Below are 18,207 nucleotides of genomic sequence, written 5' to 3'. Positions count from 1 at the left end.
TAGACGGAGGCGTCAATGGAGAGCCAGCACAATGCCACGATGGATATCCAAGGTGTTGCTTCGGGCTCAAGGGTATTATGCAGGCAATCATTGGATTTGGGTGCCCAAACTCCCTGCTAGGCCACCTCTATCAGAAGCCCAGACTATGTCCAAAGCAAAGAGGAGTAGGAGGAAAACTAAACGAAAGGCCAAGTTTCAAACCAAAAATATTGCAGTGATTGAGCCCATCACTACTGAAATTAAGAAACCAAACATGGCCTATCAAAGAGTAGATCCTCAGCCTAGTGTGCTTGACAAGCGGACGTCAGATGCAGCCATTGAGCGTGCACAAAAATCATTAGTGCCCAAGAAGCCTTTGATTCCCCAAGGGGAGAACAAGCATCATGGGCACAACATTGCTCAAGGAAAGGCTGATCGCTCAATAAAGCAAATGGCACAATCATCTAATAGCCTGGAGAAAATCATTTAGCTAGTGCCACATCCACCTAGAAGTCCTAGATCTCCTACCCCCTCCTCTCCCAAACGGACACAGGAAGCACCACAGCAGTTGTCAAGGGCAACTGCTCAATTCCAATCTCTATCTCCATCTAAGCTTCCAATCGTCAAAGAAGTGGGACATGATGCCATCTGTAGCTCTCGATCCAAGGATATGCCTGAGCCACCTAAAGCGACTAGATCTGCTCACGTTCGATCTACACAAATGAGTGCTCAAAGGCCAATGAAAGACGCAACCGCTTCTGATCGCCCTAGGGACTTGACACCACATTCCACCAAGGGTAGCCAGCCCACTGAACTAGTCACTACTACTTCCAATCCGGGATCACAGCAGTCACAGCCCTTGGCCGTGACAATGCCCCTTGTGGAACGTGTCCTTACAAGATCACCTATGGAAGAGGTGTCGCAACCAACTTCCTCGAAAACTCCAGCACTTCCAAAGTGCCTAAAGCCTAGGCTGGAGGAGTTACACGCAAGGGAGTTGGCTGAAGAGCTAGACTCCCTGAAAAGGGAGGCAGTTGTGCCCTCACAGCTTGTTAAAGCAATTCAGCAGGCCACAACTGTGTCCCATGAGGACACACTAGAGAAGGGAAATGCTGAGGCCCAACCAAGCACATCGACGGTCGACCTAGCCCAAGGTCTTGAGCCATTAGATGCACCTGCGCTGACCAAGAAAAAGAGGAGAAAGCAATGAAGACAACAACAATCACAGGTGGTGGACCCCAAGAACAATGAGATGAAGAGCGTCGGAGAGCCGATGAATAACGCATTGAGTCCATCCACCAATGAACCCATTAATGCCTCTCTTAATAGCGGTGAAACCCCAGACACATCCGTGTGTTCTGAAAAACCAAAGCAACCGTTGCCATCAATAGTTGCTTACAACACTCTATCCACTGACAATGGAACTCACATTGATCAATCAAGAGTGGATACAACGCTGTCACAACAGGGTGACCAATCTGTACCAATCACACCCGAGAAGAACCATCACAAAATAGCAGCAAAACCTCAGGAGCAACGTGAGAACCCCACGAGCATGAGAAATCCTAGCGTTGACCAATCTTGCTCATCCAGGCCTGAGCCCCCAGCCATGCTAAAGCCTAAGGAAACTCTTAGAACTTTGCATGAGATAGCAACTGAGCAAGCCCTTGTTGAACATAGAAGTGTCACAGAATGCTTAACTGAGTTGGAGGCTAAGCTCAAAGTGGTCGCACGAGTCTACGTCCTTGCGGACATGGGCACAATCCCCAAAGAGCAGCTCGGAGATTACTTGACCTTTCCTCTAACATGGGAAGAACAAGAACATCTTGACGGGCACTATGACAGGTTCCTGCATGAACGCATGCGACTCATCCCTGACGAGGAGGTTGACGAACTGCGCTTATCCGTCACGTTCGATGAAGTGCTCTGTCGACCGAATCTCGTAGACATAGAGCTACTATAGCGACTGTCAGCAGGCCAGAGTCAATTTGAGCGGCGTTGGTGTGAAAGCCGCGTCGTAATGGCCGAACTAGGGGCTCAGATCATGACGGTCTCAGAAGAGCGGTTGGCCAAATGGCGGTCTCAAAGAGACCCAACCTACGTGGCACCAACTTCCCTTCGAGTGCTCACTGGCATTTGAGGTATGGACTTAGCTAGAACTAGCCAAGAGAACGCTCTGTTTGATAAGGTTCTCACTGAGGAGGAGTTACATATTGCCAGTAGACTCGGACAAGGTTCCGTGCTACTCGATGTGGCAAAATATCTATCGGTATTGAGTAAGCTGCCACGAATACTAGATGCGTGTGCCACACTCCAGTACAATCCTGAGTTCTACACTTGGTTCTTATCCTCGTGATGTGACATGGATTCATAGATATGTATATAAATAAACACTGATTTTTGTGTCACCTTGTATAAACAATATCAACACACACAAGTAATGATAGTCAAGCGTAGGGAGAAGAGTTGGTTCTAACAGGCTAACCTCCTCAAGTCCTCTTCTCATCACACATTTAAAAGCCGTGTGACCATTCCCACCTCCAAGTGAAGGGCATGCAACCCACGTTACCGCCATAGGAAGCCTTGACCAACAACACTGATGGTGTAGACAGGGTGCAGCCCCTTTCTATACACCTTTTTCCCTTTTTGGTCTATCCTTCCGAGAATGTGCCCTATCCCACTCCATGACAACTAGTCCACACAACTTAGCATAAGCCAATATTGGCTAATGGCTGGAGGCAAAACAAACATCATCATGGGGGCCATCCCGTTATGACAAAACACTGCATGCCTCACCCCTCCCCTTCTTGTCACATGCGCTTTATAAACCACACTAAAATCCCCTCCATGCAAACAGTTGTATCCTATGTCCAGGTCTGACCCTGGGATTGCATCTTGTAGGCTTCCCTCTGTGACGGAACGCATGGAGAATCATGGAGAGCTAGCATGCAAAGACGCTCTTCGCAAAAGACGGGAGCATGTGGCACGCGCCCCTCCACCGGAGCACTATGTGCCCACTCTTAAAAGGTAAGCCAAGAAACGCGGCCCCAAGCGGCACCGCCCCGGACGGAGGCTGAAGAATCTGCAGGCCAGGGGAGCGGACGCTCAGGGAGGCACACAAAAGGTGGCAATGCCAGTTGTACAGACCCCCAACGCATGCTCAGGTACCAGGTGCTCACGAAGTGACAAGGCGGCCAGGGATAGGGCAGAATTTAATGAATTGTTTAAAGACATTCTGGAAACGGTAGCGGCCCGGGACTACACCATTTATGTCCCGGTCGACATGTTCCCTGCCCAGCCTCACAGGCGCCCTGCACTAGCACCGCCCTGGTCACCTAGCCAACCGGACTCACCCCGCCTGGTACCTATCGACTAAGCCCCTATGATGTACAAGTAACTTGGCAAGTCATCATGCCAGAACTTTTTGTTTTTGATGAGTAAAGGGGCAAGATCCCCACTTGTACACACTTCCTTCACCTACCGTTAATGTATGTGACCTTAACAAGTAATGGGATAGGCATCATAGCATTCAGAAAAATTATGTCTTAACATGATTGCATTGATCCGATGTACTTAACGCAAGCGAGCATATACTCTCACAAAGTGACAAGTGGATGCAAAATGAAACAGGTCAAGGGCTAGAAGTGTTTAATATCCAAGTCACCACAAGACCACCAACCCCACAAAGAACCATTATGGAGGAAGTGACAGGATACCAAAAAACAAAAGCCATGACGGAAACGCCACTGGATAGGAACCCAAGGACACCTTTGCAGAAAAAGCACATATTGCAATTTAGCATGGCCAAGGCATAATCATCGATTACCTCCTCCTAGACGGCCAACTCTATCTTCAGGCAGGAGCCACACTCTCAACAAGGGCGAACATCTCTTCATCATCCAAGATTCAATTCGCAAGATGCTCTACCCTTATCCATGCACAACTCACTCCAAGTGCTACCTCAATTGTTCGATGTCTCACATGTTACAAAGAGGTTTGCAAAAGCTCAAGTGTATCTCTTCATCTCAATAACAGTTCCTCTAGCATCAAGGCTGGTGACACAATCATCTTTGTAATATCCATTCTTCATAGCCTTTGGATCCCAACATTTCTCAAATCCAAATGAAAGGCTAACAGCCTCAATGTATAGCATTGATTGAATTCATTTTTCCCACCAAAAAAAAAAGAGAGGGAAAAAGGAAAAGAAAAAAAAAAAGAGAAAGAAGAAGAATGAAAGAAAGAAAGAAAAAGAAAAAAAAAAGAAAAGAAAAGAAAAAAAAAGCACACACAATCACAGCACCGCACCTAGGGGTCCTCAAATTAGATACGTCCAGTGACCTTGGTTGGCTGGCTCCGTCCCTAATCCCCTAGCCCTTTGTACATCCCCCACAATTGTTCAGGGCACATCAAGGGCAAGACATACCTCGGGAGCTCGCCTTGCCTATGGTTAGACTTATCACCCTGAACCACTTGCACAATTATCTCTCACTCATCTCAATGCCATTACAATCAATAGTGGTAAGCAAGGTATGAAAGACACCGGACAAGTACAACATACTTTTCTACGAGTAGCCACTAGCTACCAAAAGCTAAGACATCAAGGAGCTCAATTATGCTACATGGCCTTGACAAGACCATAATGATGTCTCAAGCAATATTCAAGTGTACTTTTCCCATCTTCATCGACAAATTTTTCCATCAACTTAGCCCCTTGCTACACTAACCCATTGCTATACAAGGAACCAAGTCGACAGTCTTCTAACTAAGTATAACCTAAATACTCACGAGCACTCACATACTAATTGCACCAATGCATATACACGGTTTGGGTCCTCAAGTGCAGGACAATACTCTAGGCTTGCTTAGAGTTCGACCTGTCACCCAAACTAATCAAATATGTCTTGTGCACGATAAGAAGACTAGCACTACCCCTTAGGGAGAGATCACACAAGAGGTTTTCAAATTGGAGGTATTGAATCCTCCAACAAAATTCCAATCGCTCCTTATCAACACTCAAACTTTGAAAGCTTGTCCCTTACCATCCGACAAGCCCACAAGGAATCGTCATGCGCAGAATCCCCAACAAACCAACACTTGTGCTGGCCATCCATGCAATCCCCAACACAACGTGCCCTACCACCAACTCCAACAACCTTCCACCAGCCACCTTGGCCACCAACAGACCCCCAGGACCTTCTACCACACCACCACCAATACTCCTCCATGGAAACCACAGGCGTCCTTGTCACCCACGTCTTCGGTGCATGCTACAGGCTGCTACCTACGACGGTGAGTGCCATGGGACTGGCACTCGTCTAGGAGGGGGGTAATGTTAACCCCAACACGAAGAAAGCAAAAGGAAGTGGAAAAGGCGCAGGGCAAAGGCGGAAAAAAGGTAGCCCGACTGAAGAAAGAAAAGGAGAAAAGGCCAAAAGCGCAAGGGCAATGTTAAAAGTCCAAGGCAAAGGAAAAAGGGGAAAGGCGCACCCTGAAATCTTGTAAAAGAGCGCCAGGCTCTCACCCATGCAATTTGTAAATGTAGACGGGCGGTGGAAAGGAAGCTAGAAAGATAGAAGGATAATGGGAAAAAGGGCCTAGGCTATGGCCGGCCATGTAAAAAGGGAAAAAGGGGATGACCGCCCAAAAGGGATTTAGGGTTTTGTATATAAAGTTGAAAAGTGAATGAGAAGCTCATTCTTGTGTGTGGCCAAAAGTAGCTCTCCTCTTCTTCTTCTTCTTCTTGTTCTTGCTTGCTTGAGCTTGTACTTGAGAGAGGGAGTGTGAGAGTGTGAGGGAGTGAGTGTGTGAGGGTGAGGGACCGAGGAGGAGAAGCTCTCCATCGTCTCCTCTCTTCTTCTCTTCTCTTCTCTTCTCTTGTCTTGCTCGCGGCAATGGAGCTTGGAGCTTGGAGCGGGAGGATCGAGCTTGCTTGAAGCTTGCACTTGGATCGTGGAGCTACCGGAGTGCACGGGAGAGGAGGTAACTCGAACGGCACGGAGGTAAGCTCACTACACCCGTAGATATGGATGGCGCGTCGGCTATGTGAGAGGTAGCCATTAGTGCTCGGCTTGGAACGCTTGAAACAATAAGCGGTCCGTGGGTCTTGGCGGTTGAGTGAAAGCTCCCACATATGGACTGATTTTCTGTATGAGCAGCTGCATATATTTAAGCCAATGTGTCAATAGTAATCAGTCCAAAAAAAATGCTTGAAATATCTTCATTTTCAGCCATCATGTCATAAGTTTTTAGCTCCCTTTTTACATGACATAAGTATTTTCTTTCAGCTTTAGTCATGGTTGGAAGAGACTTATAACAACCCATACTATTGACTCTACATACATACATATTTGCTAGAGATACAGTTTCTATAGCATAAGGAGATTTAATCTTTTTACATGATGCACTACCATAGCCTCCTTTTATAGCAGTGCAGCCCCAAAACCCTTGAATTCTCGGGCATTAGGAGGCACAAGATAATCACGCAGTCGATCTCTATTTCGATGATGGTTAACACACATAGTAATAAATTGGACAGCTCGTTCATTATCCTTGCTTCAGATTCGAGCATAGGAAGAACCATCATCAAGAGCTTTTGTTTCCAAGCAAGCTTTAGAAATGTAAGGTTGCTCAAGAATGATAGGGTAACTACAAGAGTCTAGAACAAAAAAGTGAAATTTGTCTTTTATGTCTCTCATTCGCTAACCTGGATTAACATCTATGGGCCATCCGCCACTTTCATAGAGACTCCTTGCCATGACGTTTATCTCCGAGCCATGGTCTAAGAGTGCAATACATGGTGTTTCTTTTTCTCCAATTTTGACGACTGTCTCTATTGTTGCTCTTGCCCAATGCGTACAGGAGTAGTGACTGCTGGGAATGAACCAAGCCTCTTCCTCCTCATGCACGTGCTGTAGACGGCCTTCTTTTTGAGAGGTGGGCTGCCCAACTGGTTTGGACCAACCGACCATTGCATTTTCAGTTTTCACTTCTTTAATTTTTGCATTCATGCTTTCTTTATCTTCAGCTTCAACTGCTGCAATTAATTCTTTAACTACTTCAAGATGAATTCCTTGTGAAGTCAACTTCTCTTCATCCTGCACAAAAACTCGAAGAACTTGCAAAAAAGCATGCACTATTTCTTCAGCTTCATCACCAACATATTGTCTTTTCCTTTTGATTACATTAATAATTACATCATGGAATTCAGGTTTGGCAATTCCAAGAATTTTGCCTAAGGTGAATTCAATTTTGCTTCCTAGAATTCATTCTTCTAGGACTCGTTTGAGATCGGTTGCAGATTCTATGTCATACTGCAATTTGTAGCCTGGTTGCTTGCCTTTCTTCTTTCCTTCGGACTTCTTTGTTTGTGGCGCATCTTCCATCTCTTAATCTGGGGTTATATTTTCAGTAAGCTTTGGTTGTTCAAGCATTCTTCTAGTTACCTGTTTTGGAGGCCCAAAAGAGGAAGGCCTTGGTTAATCTTCTCTTCTTCTCTTTTCTTCAATCAAGACTTCTTTATGATTGACGTCAACCAAATGTGCAAAGGCGAAAAAAGAATCTACATGTTCTTTTCAACCAGTTATTCCTCGAATGCACTGACTGGTGTTAGTCGAATCTTCTTTGGCTACTTTACCACATTCCATTTGATCTAGTGCCCGCATCCATACTTTAGATTGCACATTAGCTTTACATACTTTCAAACTTGATTTAATTGGCTCAATTTGCAGCCCATAGGTAGCTACATCAATTACTGCATAGGCATTCTTTACAGCTAAATCTTCTAATCTTTTCTTCATTCCACCATTGCCAAAATTTAGCTCCAATGGAAGACCAGTTTCAGCTGCATGAATTTTTTCGTCTTTCCAAAAGATGAGCTTTTGTGCTTCAGCCTCACGTAAGATAGAACAGTCCCTCTTGTCATGTTGTTGGTTGTCACACCAAATACAACGCCTCTTAAATCCTTCTCTCATGGGTCCTTGAGTTGATGAACGTCCTCGTTCTTCAACTTTGACATCCAAGTTCTCCACCTTGGAACTAATTTCTGTAAGATGCAGATGAAGGTCACACATACTTTTAATGAGTTCATCCATGACATCGTTTTTAGAAGGAATAGAAGAAGAAAGAGTTGATTGATTAGTCATAGGGGATTTTGAAGGTGGAACAAGCTCCATCAAAGGAGTTGTTGAAGGTCGATTAGGGATAGCATAATCGATTTGCACCCTCCATGGATTATCTTATGGTGAAGAAAAATTTGCTAGCTCATCAGGAGGAGGCCAGAAGAAGGTGACAACACCCAACCTCAGCAGAGGGTAGAGCAAGGACCAACCTCAGGAACGGAGGAAGAATCACAGACACATGGGATTTGGTTTCTTTTCCTAGTTGAAAACATACATTGCTATGTAAGTGGGTGTACAAGTTGAACAATATCCTTGGATTCCCCAAGCTAAAATATGAGGCCAGATTGGTTATTAAGGATTCTAAGTAAGAGCATACTATTGGCTTAATTCTTATCTCCTATACAATCAAGATGACTATCCTATGATTGGTTTTGGCCTTGGGTGTGAAGTTAGATCTGAACCATTATCAAATGGATGTAAAAATGGATTTTCTACATGGGAACTTGTATGAGGATATCTATATGTAGCAACCTAAGGGCTCTATGGAAAAAAAGACTTTATGGCCTTAAGTAGGTACTTAGGGAATGGGACCATAAGTTTAATGCTTTCATGCACTCACAAGAATATACTCATTGTGATATGGATTTTTGTTTATACACGAAGAAGGCCCATGATGAAAGCCTTATTATGTTGATACTTTATCATATGTTGATTATTGGCAAAGCTCATGATGACTTGGATGCTTTGAAGGCTCAACTCAAGAATAGGTTTGAGATGGAGGACATGGGGTAGGCATCACATATTCTTGGTATGTGCATCATGAATATTCACTCTAAGGGGATCCTTTACCTATCATGGTAGGCATAGATACAAAAGGGGCTTGAGTGATTCCATATGCAAGATGTTAGGCCTATTGGTTGTCCTCTACCTTCCCACGTGAAGGTCAATCAAACCAATTGTCCCTAGTTTGATGAGCAGAAGGCCAAGATGGTCAAGATCCCTTATGCATCCACAATGGGAAGTTTGATATATGCCATGATAGCCACTTGTCCTCCTAAACATAGCATTTGTAGTGGGATTTTTAGCATGATATATGGCTACACATGGCCAATGACATTGGAATGTTATGAAGGGTACCATGATATATGGCTACACACATGGGAAGCTACATTGGAATGTCATGAAGGGTACCATGATATATGGCTACACATAGCTAGCGACATTTGAATGCTATGAAGTGTACCATGAGGTATATGAAAGGCATTGCATATATATACATTTGCTATGGTGGCCAGGATACTATAGTCGTGGGTTATACTGACTCCAACTATATAGGATATGCAGATAGTAGGAAGCCCACCTTTGCATACGTATTCAGTTTTACTACAGGTGCTATTTCTTAGATGTCTAGGGGGTACAAAAATTCATGGCCTTATCTACTATTGGGGAAAATTATATAATCATCTTGTACCTTATCAATGATTGCAATATAATTTTACAAGATGTACCTTATCTACTAGTGGGTACAAGATGATTGCAATAATTATACAAAAAGTCATGGCCTTATCTACTTGTTGGCTCTTGTACTTCCTATAGTTATACCCTAGTGCTCGGATCAAAACCCACTAATTGTAAAAATAAGTTATAGATTAATACATTTCCTTTTCATATGACATATGTCAAAAATATGGTGTCCTCTTTTTATTCCGATTCAATCATATACATGTCTAAGATTATGTAATGTTGCCAGCTAGATTGTAGTCGTGGATGTCTAACATTGAATTGGTGATTGAATTTATGACAAAGCATGTAATCCAATAGAAATTTAATGTTAAACTTAGTGTAGCTCTACATTCATGTTAAACTTAGTGTTTAGAACTACATTCATGTTGTAAATCTCAAATAGTGTTGTCGAGGGGTTATTGGGGATCCCAAATGTGGTGCATAAAGAACCCCGCCATGGTACATGATTTGGCTAGATAGCCCTAGTAGGGTTTTTCATACAGCACACCTAGGACCCCTAAGCAATTCTCTAACAGTGCTATTTGAGCTTTCCAATGTGAATGTAGTGCTTTGATCAGGAAAAATATACTTATTTGTATGCATCTTCACAAAAATTATCATGGGAGTAGTATGGCAAGCACTAAGTACATTTGGTTAGTGCAATTGAAAACATGCATTACTAAAAACTCACTAATAGATGCAAAAGAATATATACAATTAAAAAATCACATTTTATTGAAGTGAAAACAAAAGGCTTCGCAAATGAATTACAAGCTAGATTCATCACAAAAAATTTACAAGTCCAAGAACTCTTGTCCCGTTCCCCTCTAATCCTCCTAGCTAATTGTATATCTCTGTGCATGAGGGTCACACGCTTTGCGTCTTGTTTATAGTTGTTATAGTAGCTCTCCATTTGATTTATAGACATTATGGCAGGTGCTTCAAATGCCTTCAATGATAGTGTTGTTTTTAACATAGAGAAGTTGGATGGCAACAACTTCCAATACTTCAAGACTCAAATATGGTAGGTATTGGTGAAAAAGTAGGCTAGTCCATTGAAAGCCAAGGGTATTAGGCCAAAAATTTGGGATAGAGATGATTGGGATGAGCTATGAAATTGTATTATCTTTGTCTAAGTAGGTATGCTTCAATGTATTTTGATTGTTGGTGCATATGATTTATGGAAGAAGGTTTGTGATCTTTATGATAAGTAGAGTCTTGCATCTTAGTTGTATTGGTTGAAGAAGCTTGTGGACCTTTGCATGAAGGAGGACACCCTTATGTCTACTAATTTGAATGAGTTTAACTCTATTTTCAGCTAGCTTACCTTGCAAGGCATTCAATTTGAGGATAACATAAAGTCTTTGTTCTTGCTTGTCACATTAATAGAGCCAAGGGATACATTCCACACTGCTATGAGTGCTAATCCTCCTGAAGATGGTTTCAAATGCAATGATGTAGAGAGTGCTTTACTTACAGGAGAAGTGAACACGAAGAATATTGATGCCACCCACACTTCTTGTGCACTTATAATGAGAGGCAAAAATGGAGGAAATGGGAATAATAACCATAGTAGAGACTTACAAAAGTCTTAGTCCAAGTCTCATGGATAGTCTTGTAGTAAGTCATGTAGTCATAAGTCCTCTTTGATATGTCATTATTGTGGGCAATAGGGTCACATTAGGTCCCAGTGCTATAAAATATGTAGTGATAAGCATAATGAAAAAGACAAAGGGAAAGTGCAAGATAATGTCAAATCTTTTGATGATCATAAAGTTGAGTGTTAAGATAGAAGAGATAAATGCCTTGGATTATAGTTTAGATGATTACATCCTTGTTGCCTTATCATTTGATGTTACTCAATTGATTGATGCTCCATCTTCTGATTCTCAGTGTTGGCTTCTTGATTTGGGGGCTTCATTCCATGTTACCCCACATTGTAATTGATCTCATAGCTACCATACTGCTATGGGTTTTGTTAGACTGGAAGATGAAATAACATTAGACATTATTAGCATAGCTAATATTAGATTATAGTTTAGTATTGGTGCCACTTTTATGCTTCATGATATTAGATGGCAGTTTAGTATTGGTGCTCCTTTTGTGCTTCATGATGTACATCATCTCCTAGCTTTAACTAAAAGCCTTATCTCAATTGGACACTTAGATGATGATAGGTATCATATCTCTTTGGTGATTGTGCATGGAAGATCACTTGTGGTAGTCTTGTTTTTACTAGAGGTGCCAAGGTTGGCAACCTATACATTTTCCTTGTATATGGGCATGTTTATCACGTCTTATTTGTGACCAATCTTGCTCATATATCTCTTTGGCATTGTCATCTTGGACATGTGTTCCTAAAAGGAATGAAAGCACTTACTAATTTGTAGTATTTTTTTCCTCTTTACTAATGTTTTGACTCTTGTGATTGTTGTTTATATGGCAAGAAAACGCATAACTCTCATAAAATTTCTAGCTCTATGCGCATGTATGAGCCTTTTGCTCTTGTTCATTCAGATGCTTGTGGTCCCATGCCTTGTTAGTCATTAGGTAGTGCTAAGTATTTTGTCACATTTATTGATAATTATTTGCATAAGGTTTGGGCCTGCCCTATTATTAAGGAGAAATCAAAGGTGCTACTACGTTTCAATGTTTTCCTACTATGGTTGAGAACCAATCTCAATATAGGCTAAAATATCTATAATCTAAAAATGAAATTGAATACATTCCTAAGGCATTTGAGTAATGTAATGCACCCACTGCTTAATTGTGAAAGGTAACACTTGGTAGTCATCTAGGGTCTATCTGAGATATTGGGTACCTCACAATAAAGCACTTAGCCCTTGACCCCCACAAGGATCTAAAGGCTGGAGCTTCAGTGGAAGCACGAGCAAGAAAAAGCAAAAGATATGTGAGCTTGGTGGATGGAGAGAGAGAGAGAGAGAGAGAGAGAGAGAGAGAGAGAGAGAGAGAGAGAGAGAGAGAGAGAGAGAGATATACATGACAAGCTTGATATGTGACCTGCACTTTTCAAAACATAATTGCTACTTATGAGAGAGAGAGAGAGAGAGAGAGAGAGAGAGAGAGAGAGAGATAGATAGATAGAGAGAGAGAGAGGGAGAGGAGAGAGAGGAGGAGGAGGAGGTTGCATGAGCTAGAGAGAGCCATAGAGAGAGAGAGAGGGGGGTGGAGGTTGTATAAGCCACTTTAAAGGTATGCTTGCCACTCTCATTTTGTGCACACACACACACACACACAAATGCATGAGCTAGAGAGAGCCATAGAGAGAGAGAGGGGGGTGGAGGTTGTATAAGCCACTTTAAAGGTATGCTTGCCACTCTCATTTTGTGCACACACACACACACACACACACACACACACACAAATGCATGAGCTAGAGAGAGCCATAGAGAGAGAGAGAGAGGGGGGTGGAGGTTGTATAAGCCACTTTAAAGGCATGCTTGACACTCTCATTTTGTGCACACACACACACACACACACAAATGCATGAGCTTCTTCGAATCCTCGTGTGGTGCTGCTCTTTTGAGAGAGAGAGAGAGAGAGAAGGGGGGGCATGTTTTGTTTTGCATATCAAACCTCCCATACTTCTGGCACAAAGGCTTGGAGCTTCTCATTGGTTTTTGATCCCTCAACCAAAAATTTAAATAGTACATAAAAAATATTTTCTAGATGTGGCTAAAAGATTATCTCAAAGTTGTATACATTGGGTTTTCATTTAGGGGCATGTAGTTTTTTTAATTGTGGTTTATATAAGACATAGAATACTGAGAGAGTGGAGATTTCCAAGGAACATTTAGCTTATAAAAGTATTAAAATCACATTAAGAAGGTGTCATTTCATGTAATCGCAACTCATAGAGGAAACATAGAATAAGAATCATATTCCACCCATTACAAAAATCACACAAGGAAAGGATTGTTAGACATCTATTATATTATTACAAATGTTGGTCCAAGGGGACATGTGTCAACCTCCATGCCTCCCCATCAATTTCAAACTTCTACCGTGTATATTGTATAGCCTCATTTGTCCTATAGGCATAATAACAATGGGAGAGTCCACCCAAAGGAAGAATAAAATGAAGGATAGGGGTGTGAAGATACAAACTACAGCCGTGGCCTCTTCGAGCATCCACTCGATTGTGAAAGCATGTAGCTAAAATTTAAATACGCAACATATAAAAATATGTACATTTTTAAAATTATATTTTTATATTAGGGTATATATACCCAAAGTATGTAGATATGCCACTATAAATACATAAGTATATATGAGCTAATGTAAGATTAAAAGTGTTAATTCATTAATAACTAAACATGCATACATACATACATACATACATACACTACAAGGGAATGGGATGATAACGACGGCCGATTATGATGCAAAATAGCAGCTTTGCTAGTATCTATTTGTGATGCAAAATAGTGAGGCTTTTAGCGACACAAAAAGCATTGCAAATAGTCGCTCTAAGAAAAAAATTTGTCGAAAACTCGAGCATGGCATTTGCCGAAAACATTTTTGAGAGAGAACGAAAGAGAGAATGATAGAGCTCAAAGCTTTGAGAGGGAGAGAGAGAGAGAGATCATCATTGCCACTGCCATATGTGAAGTAGGAGAAAGGTGCAAAGAAGAAGGGAGGGAAGCCGCGAAAAGGAGGCACAAAGGGTTTCATCTTTGAGCCTTTAAGGTAGGTACATTGCCTCTTCTTGCTTTGTTTTTGTGTTTTCTTTTTTTCTTTCTTTATTTTGGTTTGTGGAGAGATGCATTGAAAGAAAGGGAGAGAGGGAAGGAGAAGAAGGAAAGGAGACAAAGAGAGAAAGAGGAAGAGAAAATAAAGAAAGGAAATAAAGAGGGAGGGAAAGAGAGAAATGAGAGATGAAGGGAGGGAGAGAGGAGGGTGAGTGAGAGAAATAATGAGGGAGAGAAGGGGGAGGGGGAAACAAAGAGACAGGAAACAAATAAAGGGAAGGAGAGAGAGAAAGAGTGGTGGGGAGAGAAATAGAGAGGGAGAGGAGAGATAAAAATAGAGAGGGGGAGAGAAAAGGAAGGGAGAGAGAGGGAAGGGATAAATAGAGAGGGAGAGAGAAGGAAGAAAGAGAGAGGGAGAAGGTAGAAAAGAAGGCTGATGTAAAGAGAGAGAGAGAGAGAGAGAGAGAGAGAGAGAGAGAGAGGAACAAGAGACATGGAGAGAGAAATAGGGAAACAATTAGAGAATGAGAGAGAGGAGAAACAGAGAAAAGTAGAGGGAGAGGGGGGAGAGATATATTGTTTTTTCATTCCTTTATTGTTTACCTTTCTTATTTTCTCTCTTTCATTTTTTTTGTAAAGAGATGTGTTGAGTGAGAGCGGGGAGGAAAGGAGAGAGAGAAATAGAGAGAAGAAGGGAGGGGACGAAGAGAGAAAAGAGAGAAATAAAAAAGAGGAGAGAGAGGGACTTCATAAAAAATAGAAAGATGGAGAGAGGGATTGGAAAATATAAATAGAGAGATGGAGTGATGGAGAGAAACAATGAGAGAGATGGGGGGAGAGAAACAAAGAGTCAAAGATGAAGGAATGCAAACAAAGAAAGGGAAAGTGAGAGAGAAAGAGAAGTGGGGAGAGAAATAGAGAGGGAAGAGATATAAAAATAGAGGGGAAGAGAAAAGAAATTGAGAGAAATAAAGAGATGGAGGAAGGGAGTAGAGAGAGAGGAGAGATAAAAATAGAGAGGGGGAAGAGAAATCGAGAGAGAGAAAAGAAGAGAGTGAAAGAAAGAGATGGAGGAAAAGAGTGAGATAAAAAGAGAAAGGGAGACCTTGCTTCCCATTTCTTTGTTTTTTAAGTTTTTTATTTTCTCTATTTACTTATCTTTATGGAGAGATGGATGGGAGAGAAATAGAGAGGGAAGGGGACACAAATAGAGAGACAGAGGAAAATATAAGAATAGAGAGCAAGAAAGAGAAGTGGATACTAAAATGAGGGAAGAGAAACAATGAGGAAAACAAAAGCATATTGTTTGTCATAACATAGACGAAATGGACAACAATAATGGTCATGATATCCAAGATCATTAGGTGTATCTCAATTAGCGTGTCCTATGTCTTTGTACTCAGAGCAAGCTAAAAATTCAAGAAAAGAGTTGCTTGTCTATAGACCACATGCAATACTTCGACGATTTTCAATTGGAGATAATTGACTAGCCAATCTCAGACTTTGAGCTAATAGTAACAAAAGTGTGTACTAATCATACCTCGAAAATGTTGCCCATGCAACCATGCCATGCTTTAGATTTTATATTGTACACTGAAATGGTTAGGTTAGCTGTTGCATATAAAATCTAGATATAACAAAAAAGAAAGCATGTTGTCACCTTCGGATTACATCCACTCGAGAATTCCCATTCCTCCTCAGAGACCTCTATCCCTTCGCACGAAGCTGCAGTCAAAGCTTCATGCAACCACTACATAGGCATGATGCAACATGTAAAAATGATTCAATTTCTTCCCCATGGTACCAACCATTCTCTTTTTTATCTTCCATTTTCAATCACCACATCTTCAATCAGTCTATCATCGTCCTTCAACATCCATAGCATATTGTTGTTTGAATCCAATGTCCGCAGCCACTTCGAAAAATGCACTAATGCCTTCAATACTAGCCAACAACATTCAGCCATGCTGCCTTCTGATTGAGCTTATTATTGCACAAAGCCCTTTAGGATTTTCATGAAGCACTCTAAGAAGAACATCCATCATGTATGGGGACAGGTCCCACAATCTCCACTTCATCCATGATATATACCAGGATGTGAGTTTGTATCATGAGCATGCTTGTGGGTAGGTACTTCTCAAAGAGACAGACCGTCTCCACTGCTCCTCACCTTGCAGATTCAATAGAGGATGTCTAGGTCTCCTTCTGTGAGATCCATTGTACGACATTCAACAACTTATAAATCATCAAACGTATTTCTAGAATGAGACATCCCATAATCACGATCGATAGTATGAATTATACCAATTTTAAGCATTACGAACATCAAATTGGCATAAATTAGTGAATATTGAGGTTATTTGTAATTAAGGCCAGGAAAAACCTGGCATATCTTGTGCCAATCATGGGATTTTAATCATGTTACTTGGTCATCTTTAGAAAAAGCAAACATGAGTGAACACATCATACATGTTGGGATGCAGATAGACAAGATAATTTGCTCATTGTGTGCTTTTCTTTATTAGTGGATAGGATCCAAGGAGCACGAGATACTTGTAAGAGACAATCAGAGCTTTGACTGTGGCCAAAGAGCCTCCATATTGCCTACCTCCTTCAAATCCATTTGTGCCCCTATAATGTCCCTCTTTCTTATGATATCGTCCCACAATAAGCTATCCATATTCTTGAAAATGTACATGGGATTCAACAAACGATTGATCCCTAAGTGGGTCCAATATGGCAACTCATAGAAAATTGAGAACTGTCACATTTCAGTTGGATGTGATTCCTCATGGACTATTTTTAACTTATACTAGCTTTGGGCATTCATTCATGCTAGAGGTCATCCAAGTATACCTTCCCTCTATTCATGACTCTTTGATAAGAAAACAACATGTCCTTGATATACCATTTTCTTCATGGTTTGTGACCTTCCGGAGTCTAATTGTGACCTACACAATGGACATGGATGATAAACTGAGATAACCAGACCTGTTACAATATCCCTATCTAGTCAACACAAACTTGCATGAGCCACCATGTTAGATATCAACACAACGAGAATGGAACCCCACTTACTTGAGCACTCCTTGAATCCCAAAAAGTCATGCATGGTCCATATAAGAATGACTCGTATATTAGTAGAAACCATCATGCTTGCTCATGTCTTCCACAATGAGCCCCTCCTCCCACAAATCCTTGAGCTCATCAACTAATGGATGGATTTAGATGTCCATGTCTTTGACTTTGTAGTGCCTAGGAATGAGCAAGCTAAGGATTAGGCATCCATTGTTCATAGAAAGCTATTGTGGGATATTACAGTTTACAATGAGTACAAGCCACACAATGTAAAAAGCTAAGCGGAGAGTGACTCGATTCATGCCATCCATAGCAAGACTGAGCCAAAGATTTCTTGGCTCTCATGCAAAGCTTGGAAAGGTGGAGTCAATGTGGCTCCATACACGTGGATCTGCTAATATTCGTAGGACTCCATTTATGGATCTATTTTGCATATACCACATTGTCAAGATCGCCATGCCTGATGTAAAAAATTATATTACATATATGTAGTATAAGTGGAAATTTTCTGAGAACATTCTGAGAGATGATTTGCCCTTATAAGTCCTGTTGATATCTATGAACACCACACTTTGAACATGTCTTTATAGTCTCATAGTCTCCTCGAAACAACACACAATCGTGCCACCCCCACAGGTATGCCAGATGTACATGGGTCTCTTGGTTATGACCAGGAGCGTGGTCATAGGTGGGAGAGGGCACACCTTAGACATACCTGAGTAGGGTATGGATACCTTGTAGATGAGAAAACATATATTGTGATCATGAACGATGAGGAAAGGAGGGTGATGGCTTGCATGAGAGAGTTGTGCTAATAA

The sequence above is a fragment of the Lygodium microphyllum genome, chromosome 9 (genome assembly GCF_053477565.2).
Source record: "Lygodium microphyllum isolate KBCC chromosome 9, Lygodium_microphyllum_v1.1.10, whole genome shotgun sequence".
NCBI lineage: Eukaryota > Viridiplantae > Streptophyta > Polypodiopsida > Schizaeales > Lygodiaceae > Lygodium > Lygodium microphyllum.
Note: the sequence above shows the minus strand (reverse complement) of the source record.